The sequence below is a fragment of the Malus domestica genome, chromosome 08 (genome assembly GCF_042453785.1).
Source record: "Malus domestica chromosome 08, GDT2T_hap1".
Taxonomy (NCBI): Eukaryota; Viridiplantae; Streptophyta; class Magnoliopsida; order Rosales; family Rosaceae; genus Malus; species Malus domestica.
This window is the reverse complement of record NC_091668.1, coordinates 29,587,989-29,603,259: the sequence shown is the minus strand read 5'-3', so window position 1 is coordinate 29,603,259 and position 15,271 is coordinate 29,587,989. Positions and strand designations below refer to the sequence as shown.

The 15,271-nt window shown below is 42.1% G+C and overlaps 1 long non-coding RNA gene across 1 annotated transcript; it reads left to right on the top strand.

Annotated features, from left to right (window-relative positions):
- The first annotated feature begins 4,032 nt into the window (after nt 1-4,032).
- Nucleotides 4,033-13,484, top strand: LOC114826659 (uncharacterized). The gene is made up of 2 exons (XR_011583401.1): nt 4,033-4,235; nt 12,661-13,484. It is a non-coding gene; the product is annotated as an uncharacterized lncRNA (long non-coding RNA).
- Nucleotides 13,485-15,271: the final 1,787 nt, after the last annotated feature.

Genomic DNA, 15,271 nt, shown 5'->3' with positions numbered 1-15,271 from the left:
TTTGCTTCACACTATCTTGATCAAGAGTGTGTGAAGCTTTTGAGAGTTTGTAGTTGTCCTCCATTGATGAAGCTTTGTTGAATTTCCCAATTTCCCTTTTTCGATTTTTTTTTTTTTTGAGAACTGGAAATTTGAAAATGTAAAAGAGACAACATATACAAGCCACACCTTGTAGTAGTTGAAGGTTTGGATGAACCATATAAATTGAATTTTCTTCGAACAGTCTTGATGAAGAGTGTGTGAAGCTTTCTACAAGTTGTAGTGTTTGCATTGTTACAGCGGAGAAATGTCTCAAGCAGATGCAAGAGGGCTGAATAGTTTGATCTTCGTTTACCATGCACTGAAGTTGTTGTTGGCTTGCAATAAGACTTTGTTGGTAACTATAACTCTTGTTGGGCATAAGTGCTCCCTTAGTTAAGTTGTAAAGCTTGAGGGTTTTTGATTGATTGTGAATGCTAGGAGTTCACATGTACAAGTTGTACCACTCGTCTTCTAGTTGGTGGAATGAATGGTGAGTTGTTTTCATTACCTGGTTGGTGGTACGAAGATGAGTTCTTTCATCACATTTTATCACTTGGTTGGTGGTACGAAGATCAGTTCATTATTCACCTAGTTGGTGATAAGAGTGACAAGTTGCCAAATAATATTAGAGTACGAGTTGTACATTTCATCACCTGGTTGGTGGCACGAAGGTAAGTTCCTTCATCACCTAGTTGGTGAGAATAAGGGCAAGGTGCCAAGGCACATTGTAGCAAGTGTTGAATGACACAAAGTATGTTGAACCATTTCGAAGCACAATTGGCTTTTGTATGGATGTGTTGGAATGTATGATGTTTATGTATGAATGTGTTGGAATGTATGATGTTTATGTTGATTGACATGAGTGATGCTTATGAATGTTTTGCTATGCATGAAAAGATCCATGCTTTCGATATGTGAACCATGTTGGTTGTAACACTTAGTATGATCACATACTTTGTGTCAAAGTACGCATGTTGAAGCTCTGAGTTGGAGTATAGGGGTAGGTCAGTGTAGACCAAATGTTCTAGTACTAGGAATGCAAAAGACTCAGAAGAAGTTGTCTGAATTCCCTATTCTTTAAATATTTGTCGAATGGCTTGTGTGACAAAAGATCTTAAGCGGTTGAGAGTCAAAACATTTGTAATGTGTATGCATTCTTATAATAGCATTTCCTTCAGTACCTAGTCCTCCACTTTGAAAGAGTGAGGCTTGGCCCCATAGTCATAATAGTTGACGGTACGTTCCTCTGGTTGTCTTGATACGAACTTTTATCCCTCTTATTGTAATGGGCTTGCTGAGAGTAAAAATCATTCCTCTTACCAACAGACAAATACGTTTGGTGACTTAGCGAGTAGCTAAATGATGCAGGAAATGATGCAATGGGTGTCTGAATGGCCAAGATCTTCTCACTTGGTAGAACTTGACTTCCACTTCCCATTTGTTGATAAGGGTTAACCATATGGGGGTTCCTTTGGTATATCCTTGCTTCGGCGGAAGCGTGGTTGTAAGCATGTGCCATCACCTCAGAGTAAGTCTTCCAAGTGTTGGCATTGATCATGTGCTTGAATAAATGATCATGTAGGCCTGCCGTAAAGGCTTTGAGGGCGGTCTTCTGCAGAATGTAAGCAATCGGTCTGGAAGATGTGTTGAGAGACAAACAGTTTCCTTAGTTCCTCAAATGAGTCTACTGTCTCGGGTGGAAGATGACAATACTAGTTTAGAGCTCCGTCAAAGAGGGTGGAAGGGAAGAGAAGACATCGTTCTTCGTCGGTGTGCATCTGATATGCCATGGTGGACTCAAAGAGGTTAAGGTGTTCAATCGAGTCATCCCTTCCAGTATAGAGTTGTAAACCAAGCTTTTGTTTTGTCTTCGCTTGAAGGGTGTGTCGAGGATCCTCCTTATGAGAGGGCCAGGCCTGGGTTGGTTCCAGTCAAGTATCTCGGCCTAATGTTCGACCTTCAACTTGTTTACTTCCTCAAGGAGCTATAGGACAAGGGGGTCATGAGTGGAGTCATGTACCACTGGAATTTTCTTCTGTAAGTCTCCATCGTCTCTCGGAAGTAGGAAAATTTGAGCAAGAGCTTGTAATTTTTCCTTGGACTCGCCGTACTGACTTCTAGGGTGAGTATGTCGGAATACCTTCGAGTCTCTTATACCTTCATATTCATCTGGGATATGTCGTTCCTTCCTTAGATGGGCAACTGGCCTGGATTGTGGGAGGGGACCGAGTCTTTCATAAACCCTTGGGTCATTGATCTTCGAGCTTATGTGGAAGGGATTCTCTCGACGTTGCTTTAAGATACCCTTGAGTCTTTCAAAAACCTTTAGGTCACGATAAACGGCTTTCGATCCTTCCAACCCTTCTGCAAGGAGGTGTCTTCCTCCACTTCTCCTGCTTCGAGTCAAAGCAGCTGGGTTGAGAGAAGTCTAATGTTGATCAATTTTTTGATGATTAGCTCGCTCTTCATCAATGATACCCATGTCGAAGGAAGGTGACCCTCCGTGTTGGGGGGCAGCCAAATGATGGTTGATGTCCATAAAGGCAACAAGCTCGCGTGTTTGAGTACGCCTAGTTTCGTGGAATGTCTCGAAAAGCTTCTCATATTGTTCTTGAAGGATCTCATTCTTTATTGCTATCTTGTTGTTCTGAGCCTCTAGCTCATCGACTTTAGCTTGAAGAGCGAGCTTCTTTCCTTTCTTCTTTCGTTGCTTCGCACTTGGTGTAAGAGGGATGTCATTCTGTGTGCCGTGGCTTCCTCCGCTCCCTATGTTGGAGAGGGATGCCTGGTCAAAAGAGAGTGTACGAATGGTGGAAACCAGCTTGACAAAGCTGAAAAGAGTGGGAATAAGTGTCGTTCCCACAGACGGCGCCAAATGTTGATGCACAAAATCGGTAAGGACTTTGGTACAACAAAAAGTGTCAAGTTTGTGACCTTCGCTAGATTGCTCCAGTCACTAGTGTGGATAAGTATGTAAATGGATAGAGACAGGGAAACAAACACAAGATGTACGTGGTTCACCCAGATTGGCTACGTCCACGGAGTAGATGAGTTTTCATTAATTGTGAAGGGTTTACACAAGTACATAGGTTCAAGCTCTCCTTTAGTGAGTATTAGTGAATGATTTAGTACAAATGATATTAGGAAATATTGTGGGAGAATGATCTCCTTTTATAGAAGAGAGTTTCTAGCTTTATTCTGACATTGACACGTGTCATGTTGTGACTGACTTCTGATGTTCACACATGTCGCGATATGACTGTCTTATGATGTCGACACGTGTTGCGCTTTGATTAGCCTCCTGGTTAGAGGAAAACTCTTCTGGGTCCTTGACGGTATAACGTTGACCGGTACACGGTAGTTTCGGGATTTGTCAAGTATGGTACAAACAGTGTGCATAAAAATCTCCCGTATGAAATTGGATACAATTATAATTTGGGTGAAATAATTTGAAACATAAGAATGTACGATTTTCACAAATAGTAGCATAACTACATAAGTAGTGACAGTTTAAAGACAAATAAATGAAGTTAGTAGTTAGAAGGTTGAATAGAGATTTGGTTTTCAAAATGAGACTCTTGAAATTTGTTCGTAAATCTCGTAACAATTTGTAACAATCCGAAGTTGATTCAACCTTCACTTTAAACCTCAGATCTTAAGTGTTAATTTATCTGGCCACTTAGTACTACGGTCTAGTGATATTTCTCTTCACTTGTAAGTGAGAGATCTTATGTTCGATTCTCGCCAAAAGCGAATTTAAACTACATTATTATGATTTCTCATTGTGATACTTAGCCCACTTCCCCGTTCTCTTAGTGTATATAATATTGCTTGTTAAAAAAAATGTTAATTTATCTGTGTTGTTAGCCCCAGTCCATAAATCATGGAGATTCATGTTGGGTTGTATTAGATTAAAAAGGAAACAAAAGACAATCAAATAAATGTGAAGGGTATTATAGTCAATTCCACTTTGAAGGTTTGGTATATAAGTCTGTCTAACCAGCTCCAAACACAGTCGACTCGACAATCCAACCAAAAAAAATAAAAATAGGAGGACGCGGGCAGAGTGCGGTCTCTCTCCCTCTCTCTGACAAAATCCATGCATCGCCGACCCAAAGCCACATCAAGGGCGAAGGCTAAGTCCAAGTCGCTCGCCGGACAAGGATCCGGGCATGCGAAGAATCCAATTCCAGCCCAACCGACGAAGCTCCGAGGTGAGATTCGGAGTCCTTTTGGTATGCTTTTCAATTTTCGTTTTTAGGGTTTCTGAGGAGGAATATTATCTGTAATTTTGAATTTACAGCAGCATAATTGGGCCGCATATGTTTGTTGGAGTCTGCATATATTTTTAATTAGGGTTACGGCTTATTTTTTGTATTCATAAAATTCAAATTCCCTTTTTATGTTGAAAATATGTGTTTGTTTTATTTTTATAAATTGATTCATTAATTAATTTGGGTTCTTGATGTCTTATTTTTTATGTTCGTAAAATTCAGATTCCCTTGTTATGTTGATGTTTGTTTTATTTTTATAAACTGATTCATTAAGTAATACAACAACAACAACAACAACAAAGCCTTTTCCCACTAAGTGGGGTCGGCTATATGAATCCTAGAACGCCATTGCGCTCGGTTTTGTGTCATGTCCTCCGTTAGATCCAAGTACTCTAAGTCTTTTCTTAGAGTCTCTTCCAAAGTTTTTCTAGGTCTTCCTCTACCCCTTTGGCCCTGAACCTCTGTCCCGTAGTCACATCTTCGAACCGGAGCGTCAGTCGGCCTTCTTTGCACATGTCCAAATCATCGGAGCCGATTTTCTCTCATCTTTCCTACAATTTCGGCTACTCCTACTTTACCTCGGATATCCTCATTCCCAATCTTATCCTTTCTCGTGTGCCCACACATCCCACGAAGCATCCTCATCTCCGCTACACCCATTTTGTGTACGTGTTGATGCTTCACCGCCCAACATTCTGTGCCATACAACATCGCTGGCCTTATTGCCGTCCTATAAAATTTTCCCTTGAGCTTCAGTGGCCTACGACGGTCACACAACACGCCGGATGCACTCTTACACTTCATCCATCCAGCTCGTATTCTATGGTTGAGATCTCCATCTAATTCTCCGTTCTCTTGCAAGATAGATCCTAGGTAGCGAAAACGGTCGCTTTTTGTGATCTTCGCTAGATTGCTCCGGTCATTAGTGTGGATAAGTATATAAATGGATAGAGATAGGAAAGCAAACACAAGATGTACGTGGTTCACCCAGATTGGCTACGTCCACGGAATAGAAGAGTTCTCATTAATTGTGAAGGGTTTACACAAGTACATAGGTTCAAGCTCTCCTTTAGTGAGTACAAGTGAATGATTTAGTACAAATGACATTAGGAAATATTGTGGGAGAATGATCTCGTAATCACGAAACTTCTAAGTATCGGAGTGTGGTGTCGTCTTGACTTGCCTTATCTGTCTCATAGGTAGATGTGGCATCTTCTCTGGAAGTACTCTTCCTCCATCCAGGGGTGGTATCTTTAACTGGTGGAGATGCACAAGGTAATGTATCAATTTCACTTGAAGCTTACTTGTAGTCTCAGGCTTGGTCAAGCGCGATACAAACCATGTAGTAGGAGTCCCCCAAGTCGCCGAGCTAGGGGGTCTGCTGAAAGAGGTGACAGACAAGGTAAGCAATCAGAGCTCCGACTGATTGTTCACCTTCTCCCCATCTTGCAGCAGCATGAAGGATAAAGAGAAGAAAAATGAGAAGAGATGATATGAGATACTTTTGCTTTTGAAGAAGTAACTTTCCACAGGCTTATTCTTGAACTGAGCTGGAGGGTTTTCTGGTTTCCTCCAGAGTATAAGGCCGACTGAAGAATTTGAGGGTCAAAACAAGTCCATCAAATCTAGAGTACGTTCCACCCTGCTGATATGGGATACTTTTGCTTTTGACAGAGTAATGGGTGTATCGGCACGTGTGCTGTTACGCTTGTCTCCACATGCTTCCTTGTATCCTTCGCACTTGCCCTATCTGTTCCTCAAGCAGATGCGGAATCTTCCCTGGAAACATAAGATGTTGAAGATGAGTACTCGAGAGCAATGCCAGGTAAGTAATCAGGTAAGGGGTTCCAGGCAGTCAGTTCCTGGCTGGAAGCTTGATCCAAGTGCTGACTAATTGCTCTCTTTCTCCTTGTCTTGCAGGTAAAAACAAGGCCAAAGGAAAAGACAGGGAAAAAGCATGATATGGGATACTCTTGCTTTTAACCCTGATGATATGAGATATTCTTGCTCTAGTATAGCTTGTTTGCAGAGGTATTATCGGGGGGAAAGAAAGCTGAATATTTCGAAAGGCTTCGTTGGGAGTGCCCTCTCAGATATGATGAAGGGTTGAGCATTTTTGCAGGTCTGCCTGTCCGTTGGGGATGGAGGTCGACATATATAGGAGTCTCCCTAACAACAGGTAGTAATGCTATTCATTTACCCTGCTTGGTCATAGCACGGTAGTGGGAGCTGCCAGTTTCACATGTTTTAACTCTGTCAGAGCACTTTGAAAAAGTGGTCTGTGGTATCTGGCTCTCGAGATTCGGAGAACGATGCCTCTTCGATTTTTGAGAAAGCAATCATGCTGGGGGTCTAGCTCTCGAGATTCGTAGAGCAGTGTCTCTTCGATTTTTGAGGAAGTAATCATGTTGGGAGTCTGGCTCTCGAGATTCGGAGGGCGGTGCCTCTTCGATTTTGGAGCAAGCAATCCTGTTGGGAGTGTTGTCTCGAATGTGAGTAAAGGTTGGGCATGTTTGCTAGTCTACCTTGCCACGAAGCACAAAGGTTGACACACAGAGACTTTCCAATTATCCAGCAATGGTACTGTTCCTTTACCCTCTCTTCGCTTTTGAGAAAGTAGTCATGTTGGGAGTCTGGCTCTCGAGATTCGGAGGACGGTGCCTCTTCGATTTTGGAGCAAGCAATCTTGTTGGGAGTGTTTTCTCGAAAGTGAGTAAAGGTTGGGCATGTTTGCTAGTCTACCTTGCCACGAAGCACAGAGGTTGACACACAGGGACTTTCCAATTATCCAGCAGTGGTACTGTTCCTTTACCCTTGTGGGTAATAATATGGTAGCTAGACCTTCAAAATTTATGTGTCTAAACTTTGTTAGTGATGTTTCTTTGCTATTCTTTTACCTTTCTTGGTCAGAGCGATGTAGTGGGAGCTGCAAGCTTCACGTGCTTAACTTTGGCAGAGAACTTTGGCAAAGTTATCTGTGGTACCCATGAGCTATTGTTGCGTGTGGGAAGTGGGTGATTGAACAGTAAGATTCATGTGCTTTCTACTTCACCAGAAGTCTTCGACAGAATGCCCATAATTTCTGCAAACCTGAGTGTGCGTGTGACAGGTGCTGACAAGGCTAGAAAAGTAGGTGCCTCTTCGATTTCTGAGATCGGCCCTCGTGGTCTCTGAGCAGCCCAGCTTTTGAGAAAGCAAGCGCCTCTTCGATTGATTCGGAGAACGATGCCTCATCGATTTTTGAGAAAGCAATCATGCTGGGGGTCTGGCTCTCGAAGATTCGGGGAGCAGTGTCTCTTCGATTTTTGAGAAAGTAATCACGTTGGGAGTCTGGCTCTCGAGATTCGGAGGGCGGTGCCTCTTCGATTTTGGAGCAAGCAATCTTGTTGGGAGTGTTTTCTCGAATGTGAGTAAAGGTTGGGCATGTTTGCTAGTCTACCTTGCCACGAAGCACAGAGGTTGACACACAGGGACTTTCCAATTATCCAGCAATGGTACTGTTCCTTTACCCTCTCTTCGATTTTTAAGAAAGTAGTCATGTTGGGAGTCTGGCTCTCGAGATTCGGAGGACGGTGCCTCTTCGATTTTGGAGCAAGCAATCTTATTGGGAGTGTTTTCTCGAATGTGAGTAAAGGTTGGGCATGTTTGCTAGTCTACCTTGCCACGAAGCACAGAGGTTGACACACAGGGACTTTCCAATTATCCAGCAGTGGTACTGTTCCTTTACCCTTGTGGGTAATAATATGGTAGCTAGACCTTCAAAATTTATGGGTCTAAACTTTGTTAGTGCTGTTTCTTTGCTATTCTTTTACCCTTCTTGGTCAGAGCGATGTAGTGGGAGCTGCAAGCTTCACGTGCTCAACTTTGGCAGAGAACTTTGGCAAAGTTATCTGTGGTACCCATGAGCTATTGTTGCGTGTGAGAAGTGGGTGATTGAACAGTAAGATTCATGTGTTTTCTACTTCCCTAGAAGTCTTCGACAGAATGCCCATAATTTCTGCAAAGCTGAGTGTGCGTGTGACGGGTGCTGACAAGGCTGGAAAAGTAGGTGCCTCTTCGATTTCTGAGATCGGCCCTCGTGGTCTCTGGGGAGCCCAGCTTTTGAGAAAACGAGCGCCTCTTCGATTTCTGAGATCGACCTTCGTGGTCTTTGAGCAGCCCAACTTTTGAGAAAGCAAACGCCTCTTCGATTTCTGAGATCAACCCTCGTGATCTCTAAGCAGCCCAGCTTTTGAGAAAGCAAACGCCTCTTCGATTTCTGAGCAGGCGCCTCTTCGATTTCTGAAGCTCCGTCGAGTGCAGATTTTTATAGAGGCTGACATTAAGTTCCAAAGCACACTTGAATCTCCACCAGTAGAAGCTTCATTCTTGCACTTCTAAGATCTTGATTTGTCCGACCTCTTCTCTCTTCAACACCTTTGAAAATGTCTGGCCCCTCCGACCGTCGTTTTGACTTGAACCTTGTTGAAGAGGCAGCCCCGCCTTCTCCAGACAACATATGGCGCCCATCCTTCGTCTCCCCTACTGGTCCTCTTACCGTTGGGGATTCCGTGATGAAGAATGATATGACCGTTGCGGTGGTGGCCAGGAACCTTCTCACTCCCAAAGATAACAGACTACTTTCCAAACGGTCTGATGAGTTAGCTGTTAAGGATTCGCTGGCTCTCAGTGTTCAGTGTGCAGGTTCTGTGTCTAATATGGCCCAACGCCTATTTGCTCGAACCCGCCAAGTTGAATCCTTGGCGGCTGAAGTGATGAGTCTCAAACAGGAGATTAGAGGGCTCAAGCATGAGAATAAACAGTTGCACCGGCTCGCACATGACTATGCTACAAACATGAAGAGGAAGCTTGACCAGATGAAGGAAACTGATGGTCAGGTTTTACTTGATCATCAGAGATTTGTGGGTTTGTTCCAAAGGCATTTATTGCCTTCGTCTTCTGGGGCTGTACCGCGTAATGAAGCTCCGAATGATCAACCTCTGATGCCTCCTCCTTCTAGGGTTCTGTCCAGTACTGAGGCTCCAAATGATCCCCCTCCGGTGCCTTCTCTTTCTGGGGCTCTACCGACTGCTGAGACTTCTCCTAAGCAACCTTTGTGAAGGCTCCCTCTTGTGTGTTTATTTTGACTCATGTATATGTACATATTTGTAGCTGATCGGGGATATCAATAAATAAGCTTTCCTTCATTTCAACGTATTGTGTTAAATACACCAAAGTCTTCTTCGCTAAGTTCTTTGAATTTTCTTTTGTTGAAGCTTGTATGTTGAAGCTTTCTGAGTGGAGCATGTAGGTTGGGGTAGTGTTCCCTTAATTTCCCGAGTGAGGAAAACTTCTCGATTGAAGACTTGGAAAATCCAAGTCACTGAGTGGGATCGGCTATATGAATCTTAGAACGCCATTGTGCTCGATCCTGTGTCATGTCCTCCGTTAGATCCAAGTACTCTAAGTCTTTTCTTAGAGTCTGTTCCAAAGTTTTCCTAGGTCTTCCTCTACCCCTTCGGCCCTGAACCTCTGTCCCATAGTCGCATCTTCTAATCGGAGCGTCAGTAGGCCTTCTTTGCACATGTCCAAACCACCGTAACCGATTTTCTCTCATCTTTCCTTCAATTTCGGCTACTCCTACTTTACCCCGGATATCCTCATTCCTAATCTTATCCTTTCTCGTGTGCCCACACATCCAACGAAGCATCCTCATCTCCGCTACACCCATTTTGTGTACGTGTTGATGTTTCACCGCCCAACATTCTGTGCCATACAGCATCGCCGGCCTTATTGCCGTCCTATAAAATTTTCCCTTGAGCTTCAATGGCATACGGCGGTCACACAACACACCGGATGCACTCTTCCACTTCATCCATCCAGCTTGTATTCTATGGTTGAGATCTCCATCTAATTCTCCGTTCTTTTGCAAGATAGATCCTAGGTAACGAAAACGGTCGCTTTTTGGTATTTCTTGATCTCCGATCCTCACCCCTAACTCGTTTTGGCCTCCATTTGCACTGAACTTGCACTCCATATATTCTGTCTTTGATCGGCTTAGGCGAAGACCTTTAGATTCCAACACTTCTCTCCAAAGGTTAAGCTTTGCATTTACCCCTTCCTGAGTTTCATCTATCAACACTATATCGTCTGCGAAAAGCATACACCAAGGAATATCATCTTGAATATGTCCTGTTAACTCATCCATTACCAACGCAAAAAGGTAAGGACTTAAGGATGAGCCTTGATGTAATCCTACAGTTATGGGGAAGCTTTCGGTTTGTCCTTCATGAGTTCTTACGGCAGTCTTTGCTCCTTCATACATATCCTTTATAGCTTGGATATATGCTACTCGTACTCCTTTCTTCTCTAAAATCCTCCAAAGAATGTCTCTTGGGACCCTATCATACGCTTTTTCCAAATCTATAAAGACCATGTGTAAATCCTTTTTCCCATCTCTATATCTTTCCATCAATCTTCGTAAGAGATAGATTGCCTCCATGGTTGAGCGCCCTGGCATGAACCCGAATTGGTTGTCCGAAACCCGTGTCTCTTGCCTCAATCTATGCTCAATGACTCTCTCCCAGAGCTTCATTGTATGACTCATTAGCTTAATACCCCTATAGTTCATGCAATTTTGTACGTCGCCCTTGTTCTTGTAGATAGGCACCAAAGTGCTCGTTCGCCACTCATTTGGCATCTTCTTCGTTTTCAAAATCCTATTGAAAAGGTCAGTGAGCCATGTTATACCTGTCTCTCCCAAAAGTTTCCACACTTCGATTGGTATATTGTCTGGGCCTATTGCTTTTTTATGCTTCATCTTCTTCAAAGCTACAACCACTTCTTCCTTCCGGATTCGACGATAAAAAGAGTAGTTTCTACACTCTTCTGAGTTACTCAACTCCCCTAAAGAATCACTCATTTCATGTCCTTCATTGAAAAGATTATGAAAATAACCTCTCCATCTGTCTTTAACCGCGTTCTCTGTAGCAAGAACCTTTCCATCCTCATCCTTGATGCACCTCACTTGGTTTAGGTCCCTTGTCTTCTTTTCCCTTGCTCTAGATAGTTTATAGATATCCAACTCTCCTTCTTTGGTATCTAGTCGTTTATACATATCGTCGTAAGCCGCTAACTTAGCTTCTCTGACAGCTTTTTTCGCCTCTTGCTTCGCTTTTCTATACTTTTCACCATTTTCATCGGTCCTCTCCTTGTATAAGGCTTTACAACATTCCTTCTTAGCCTTCACCTTTGTTTGTACCTCCTCATTCCACCACCAAGATTCCTTTTGGTGTGGGGCAAAGCCCTTGGACTCTCCTAATACCTCTTTTGCTACTTTTCGGATACAACTAGCCATGGAATCCCACATTTGGCTAGCTTCCCCCTCTCTATCCCACACACATTGGGTGATTACCTTCTCTTTGAAAATGACTTGTTTTTCTTCTTTTAGATTCCACCATCTAGTCCTTGGGCACTTCCAAGTCTTGTTCTTTTGTCTTACTCTTTTGATATGTACATCCATCACCAACAAGCGATGTTGATTAGCCACGCTCTCTCCTGGTATAACTTTGCAATCCTTACAAGTTATACGATCCCCTTTCCTCATTAGAAGAAAATCTATTTGTGTTTTTGACGACCCACTCTTGTAGGTGATCACATGTTCTTCTCTCTTCTTAAAGAAGGTGTTGGCTAAGAAGAGATCATATGCCATTGCAAAATCCAAGATAGCTTCCCCATCCTCGTTTCTCTCCCCAAAACCATGGCCACCATGAAAACCTCCATAGTTGCCTGTCTCCCTGCCCACGTGTCCATTTAAATCTCCTCCTATAAATAACTTCTCCGTCTGAGCAATTCCTTGCACCAAGTCTCCAAGATCTTCCCAAAATTTCTCCTTCGAACTCGTATCCAACCCTACTTGAGGTGCGTACGCACTAATCACATTGATAAGTAATAATAGCTAAAAATTCTTTTTACAGTCAATTAAGTATATATCGCAATCTTGATTGATTTGCCTAGTTACTGAGTATAATTTTCAACTGAATTTCGTATATAGCTAGCCAGATGATATTCTATTCACAATCAATCAATTATTGCAATCCAGTTTGATTTGGCCAGGCCGGTTACTCGTGCCGAAAGAATTCTTAACAAAATTTCGTAGTCGTAGGGGAGTGTTAATTTCCAGTAGTTACTTATTTTATACATATTTAGCTTTGTTATCCTAACAAATTAACCCTGTGTAGTAGCACGTAATTGAGCATGAAGCATTAGTAGTAAGTATTTCCAATGATGAATGAGATTGAGAATACAAAGGAATTAAGGCCGAGTCCAGAGGGCCTACTTAGCTTATCTATGTTATTAATACCTGTACATTTTCCCAAACACACAGAGAAGAAGAAAGAAAGAAAGGCGGCTGTTAAAGACTCTCCGACGACTCACCTCAAGAATGTAAAGGCTGTTGCAGACTCTCTGGCTCAAATCCAACTAGAGGAGAAGAGTAATTGCCCAGCTTTTTCCAAGGAGGACAAAATACCCAAATGCATAGTCGAGCCACGCATAGTTTCCGAATTGCCATCTAGTTGTCCAATTTGCACTAAGTTTGGCCACGCTCCTGAACAATGTCCATGGAGGAGACGTCTCCCCTTCGGTGTAACTCAAGTTGGCAAAGGCTATGAAATATACGGGAGGCGTGTTCATATCCTTTGGTGTTCTTTCTGTGATGAGATTGGTCACCACAGGACCTCAGAATGCCCGAAGCCGAACAAAAAGATCGAAAAAACTAGATTATGGAAAGAGTTCTTCTTCCCTGAAGATAAGGACTCTTAGGGTTCTCCCAGTCCCACCCTTTTGACCAGTGATATATCATCCTTCTGATTTTTTATCAATGATATATCATCCTGCTGATTTCTGATTGTTGAATCTGAGGAGGTTCCTGGGTGCATACATGCAGCAGTTGTTGAATTATCGTTTCATTTCAGCACTCTATATTACATGTTCTTAACATGGACTCATGTCTGACCTGGAATACTTGAGTTAGATAATTCAATCGTTGCCATTCATGGCTGACGGATAAACATAGTGTTTTCTGTGTTTAATTTAGAGTTTGCTTTGATTTGCATGTATTGGTGGTGTTTTTAATTGATAATTGTTGCGAGTGATTTTGAATGAAACTAACTAATCATCAACCAAAGATGGTGGTGGTTATTTTTCGAATTCTGTTGCAAATTGGACTGGATCTTTGATGCCCAGATATCTTGCTTTGAATTTTGAATGGACTGACGAGGCCCTGGCAATGGTTGCTTGGGGTGCACGTTACATCTGGTGGGGGTATGTAATTTCCATGCAACGAACCTTTCGTCTTATTTTCTGGGCAACAATAAGTTGCAAAGCTTCCCCATCTGGCAAAAGCCTCGATAATTAAGTAAAAATATCGAAGGTGAAAATTTAAATATAATGTTTGTTATACAAATTTTGTCTACAAGGAAAGACTATTACGAGACCGTTAAAATTGATCAAATAAGGAAAGAATTGGTGATCAGTAATTTTTTAGTAGAAAAGAGTAAGAAAGCAAATGAATGAACGTACGTTTTCGTTTTTATCATATTTGAGTTCGAATTTGTTCACTACCCTTACTACGTGGTGAGTGTTACCGACCATCTTATAGCGTGGTGGTGGCTTAACTATGGTTAAGTACTTTAATTAACCATGGTTAAGTACTTTAATTAACCATGGTTAAGTACTTTAATTAACCATGGTTAAATACTTTTTTATATACAATATAAATAACTTAATAATAAATTAAATTACAATTCGCTCACATTTTGTTCATCAGATTTTGAGATTATTTTTTATCATTAGTTTCTAGAATGACAAATCAACAAAATATAAGAGTGCAAATTTGCTCGCCCCCACCCCTATAGTAGGCTGAACTCACCTCCCTATTGGTACCGTTTAGTATAGAACTCTGTCTAACTAGTCGCAAACACACTCGACAATGCAACCAAAACAAAGAAAAATGACTCGTGCAACCTCTTCTCTGTGACAAAAATCATGTATCGCCGACCCAAAGCCATATCAAAGGCGAAGGCTAAGTCCAAGTCCCTGGCCGAACAAGGTTCCGGGCACGGGAAGAATCCAATTCCAGCCCAACTGACGAAGCTTCGAGGTGAGATGATTCGGAATCCTTTTGGTATGCTTTTCAATTTTCGTTTTAGGGTTTGTGAGGAGGAATATTATCTGTAATTTCAAATTTACAGCAGCATAATAGGTATGCGTATGTTTGTTGCATTCTGTATATGTGTGTTAGGGTTACGGGTACTGTTAGAAGCTAACCAGCTCTTGGAGACGAGGGGTCAAAGGCAGCAAGGAGCTCCTTAGTAAAGGGTGCTATCTGCATCGAAGAAGGAAGAAGAAGGAAGAAGAAGAAAGGGAGGGTTGGCCTCCAACGACTAGTTTTTTATTTAGATGTGTGAGTGACAAATGTACACTCCAAATTAGATCACTTAAATCCCAATGAAGGGCTAGGATTTAATCTGGAGTAGTAAGGTAATTTAGTGTTTAAATATTGTCTTATCACCAACTCTTTTACACAAGTATGGGTGATAGAAATGTACCATACCCTTACACATTTTCACTACTTATGGCTAATGCATTTTGTAATGCACAGCCTTGAAGTTGAAAATCACACTCCAATATCCTCTCAATTCTCTGCCATTCTATCCTTAAGAAACTGATCAAAATAAACCAACCAAAAACACCAAAGACAAATCAACTTTATCATAGCCTCAGAGCTCAGTTTTTGATCTGAAAAACTTTTTGGGCGTAATCTGTGCAAGTTAAGATTTTTGGGAGCACCAACGAAGTGTCCTCAACAACAACAACCAACAAACAATTCTAAAAATGAAGGGATCCAGCAGTAGCAGTGAGCTAAAAGCTCCAGTCTTTGATAGGGAGAACCAACAAACAATTCTAAAAATGAAGGGATCCAGCAGTAGCAGTGA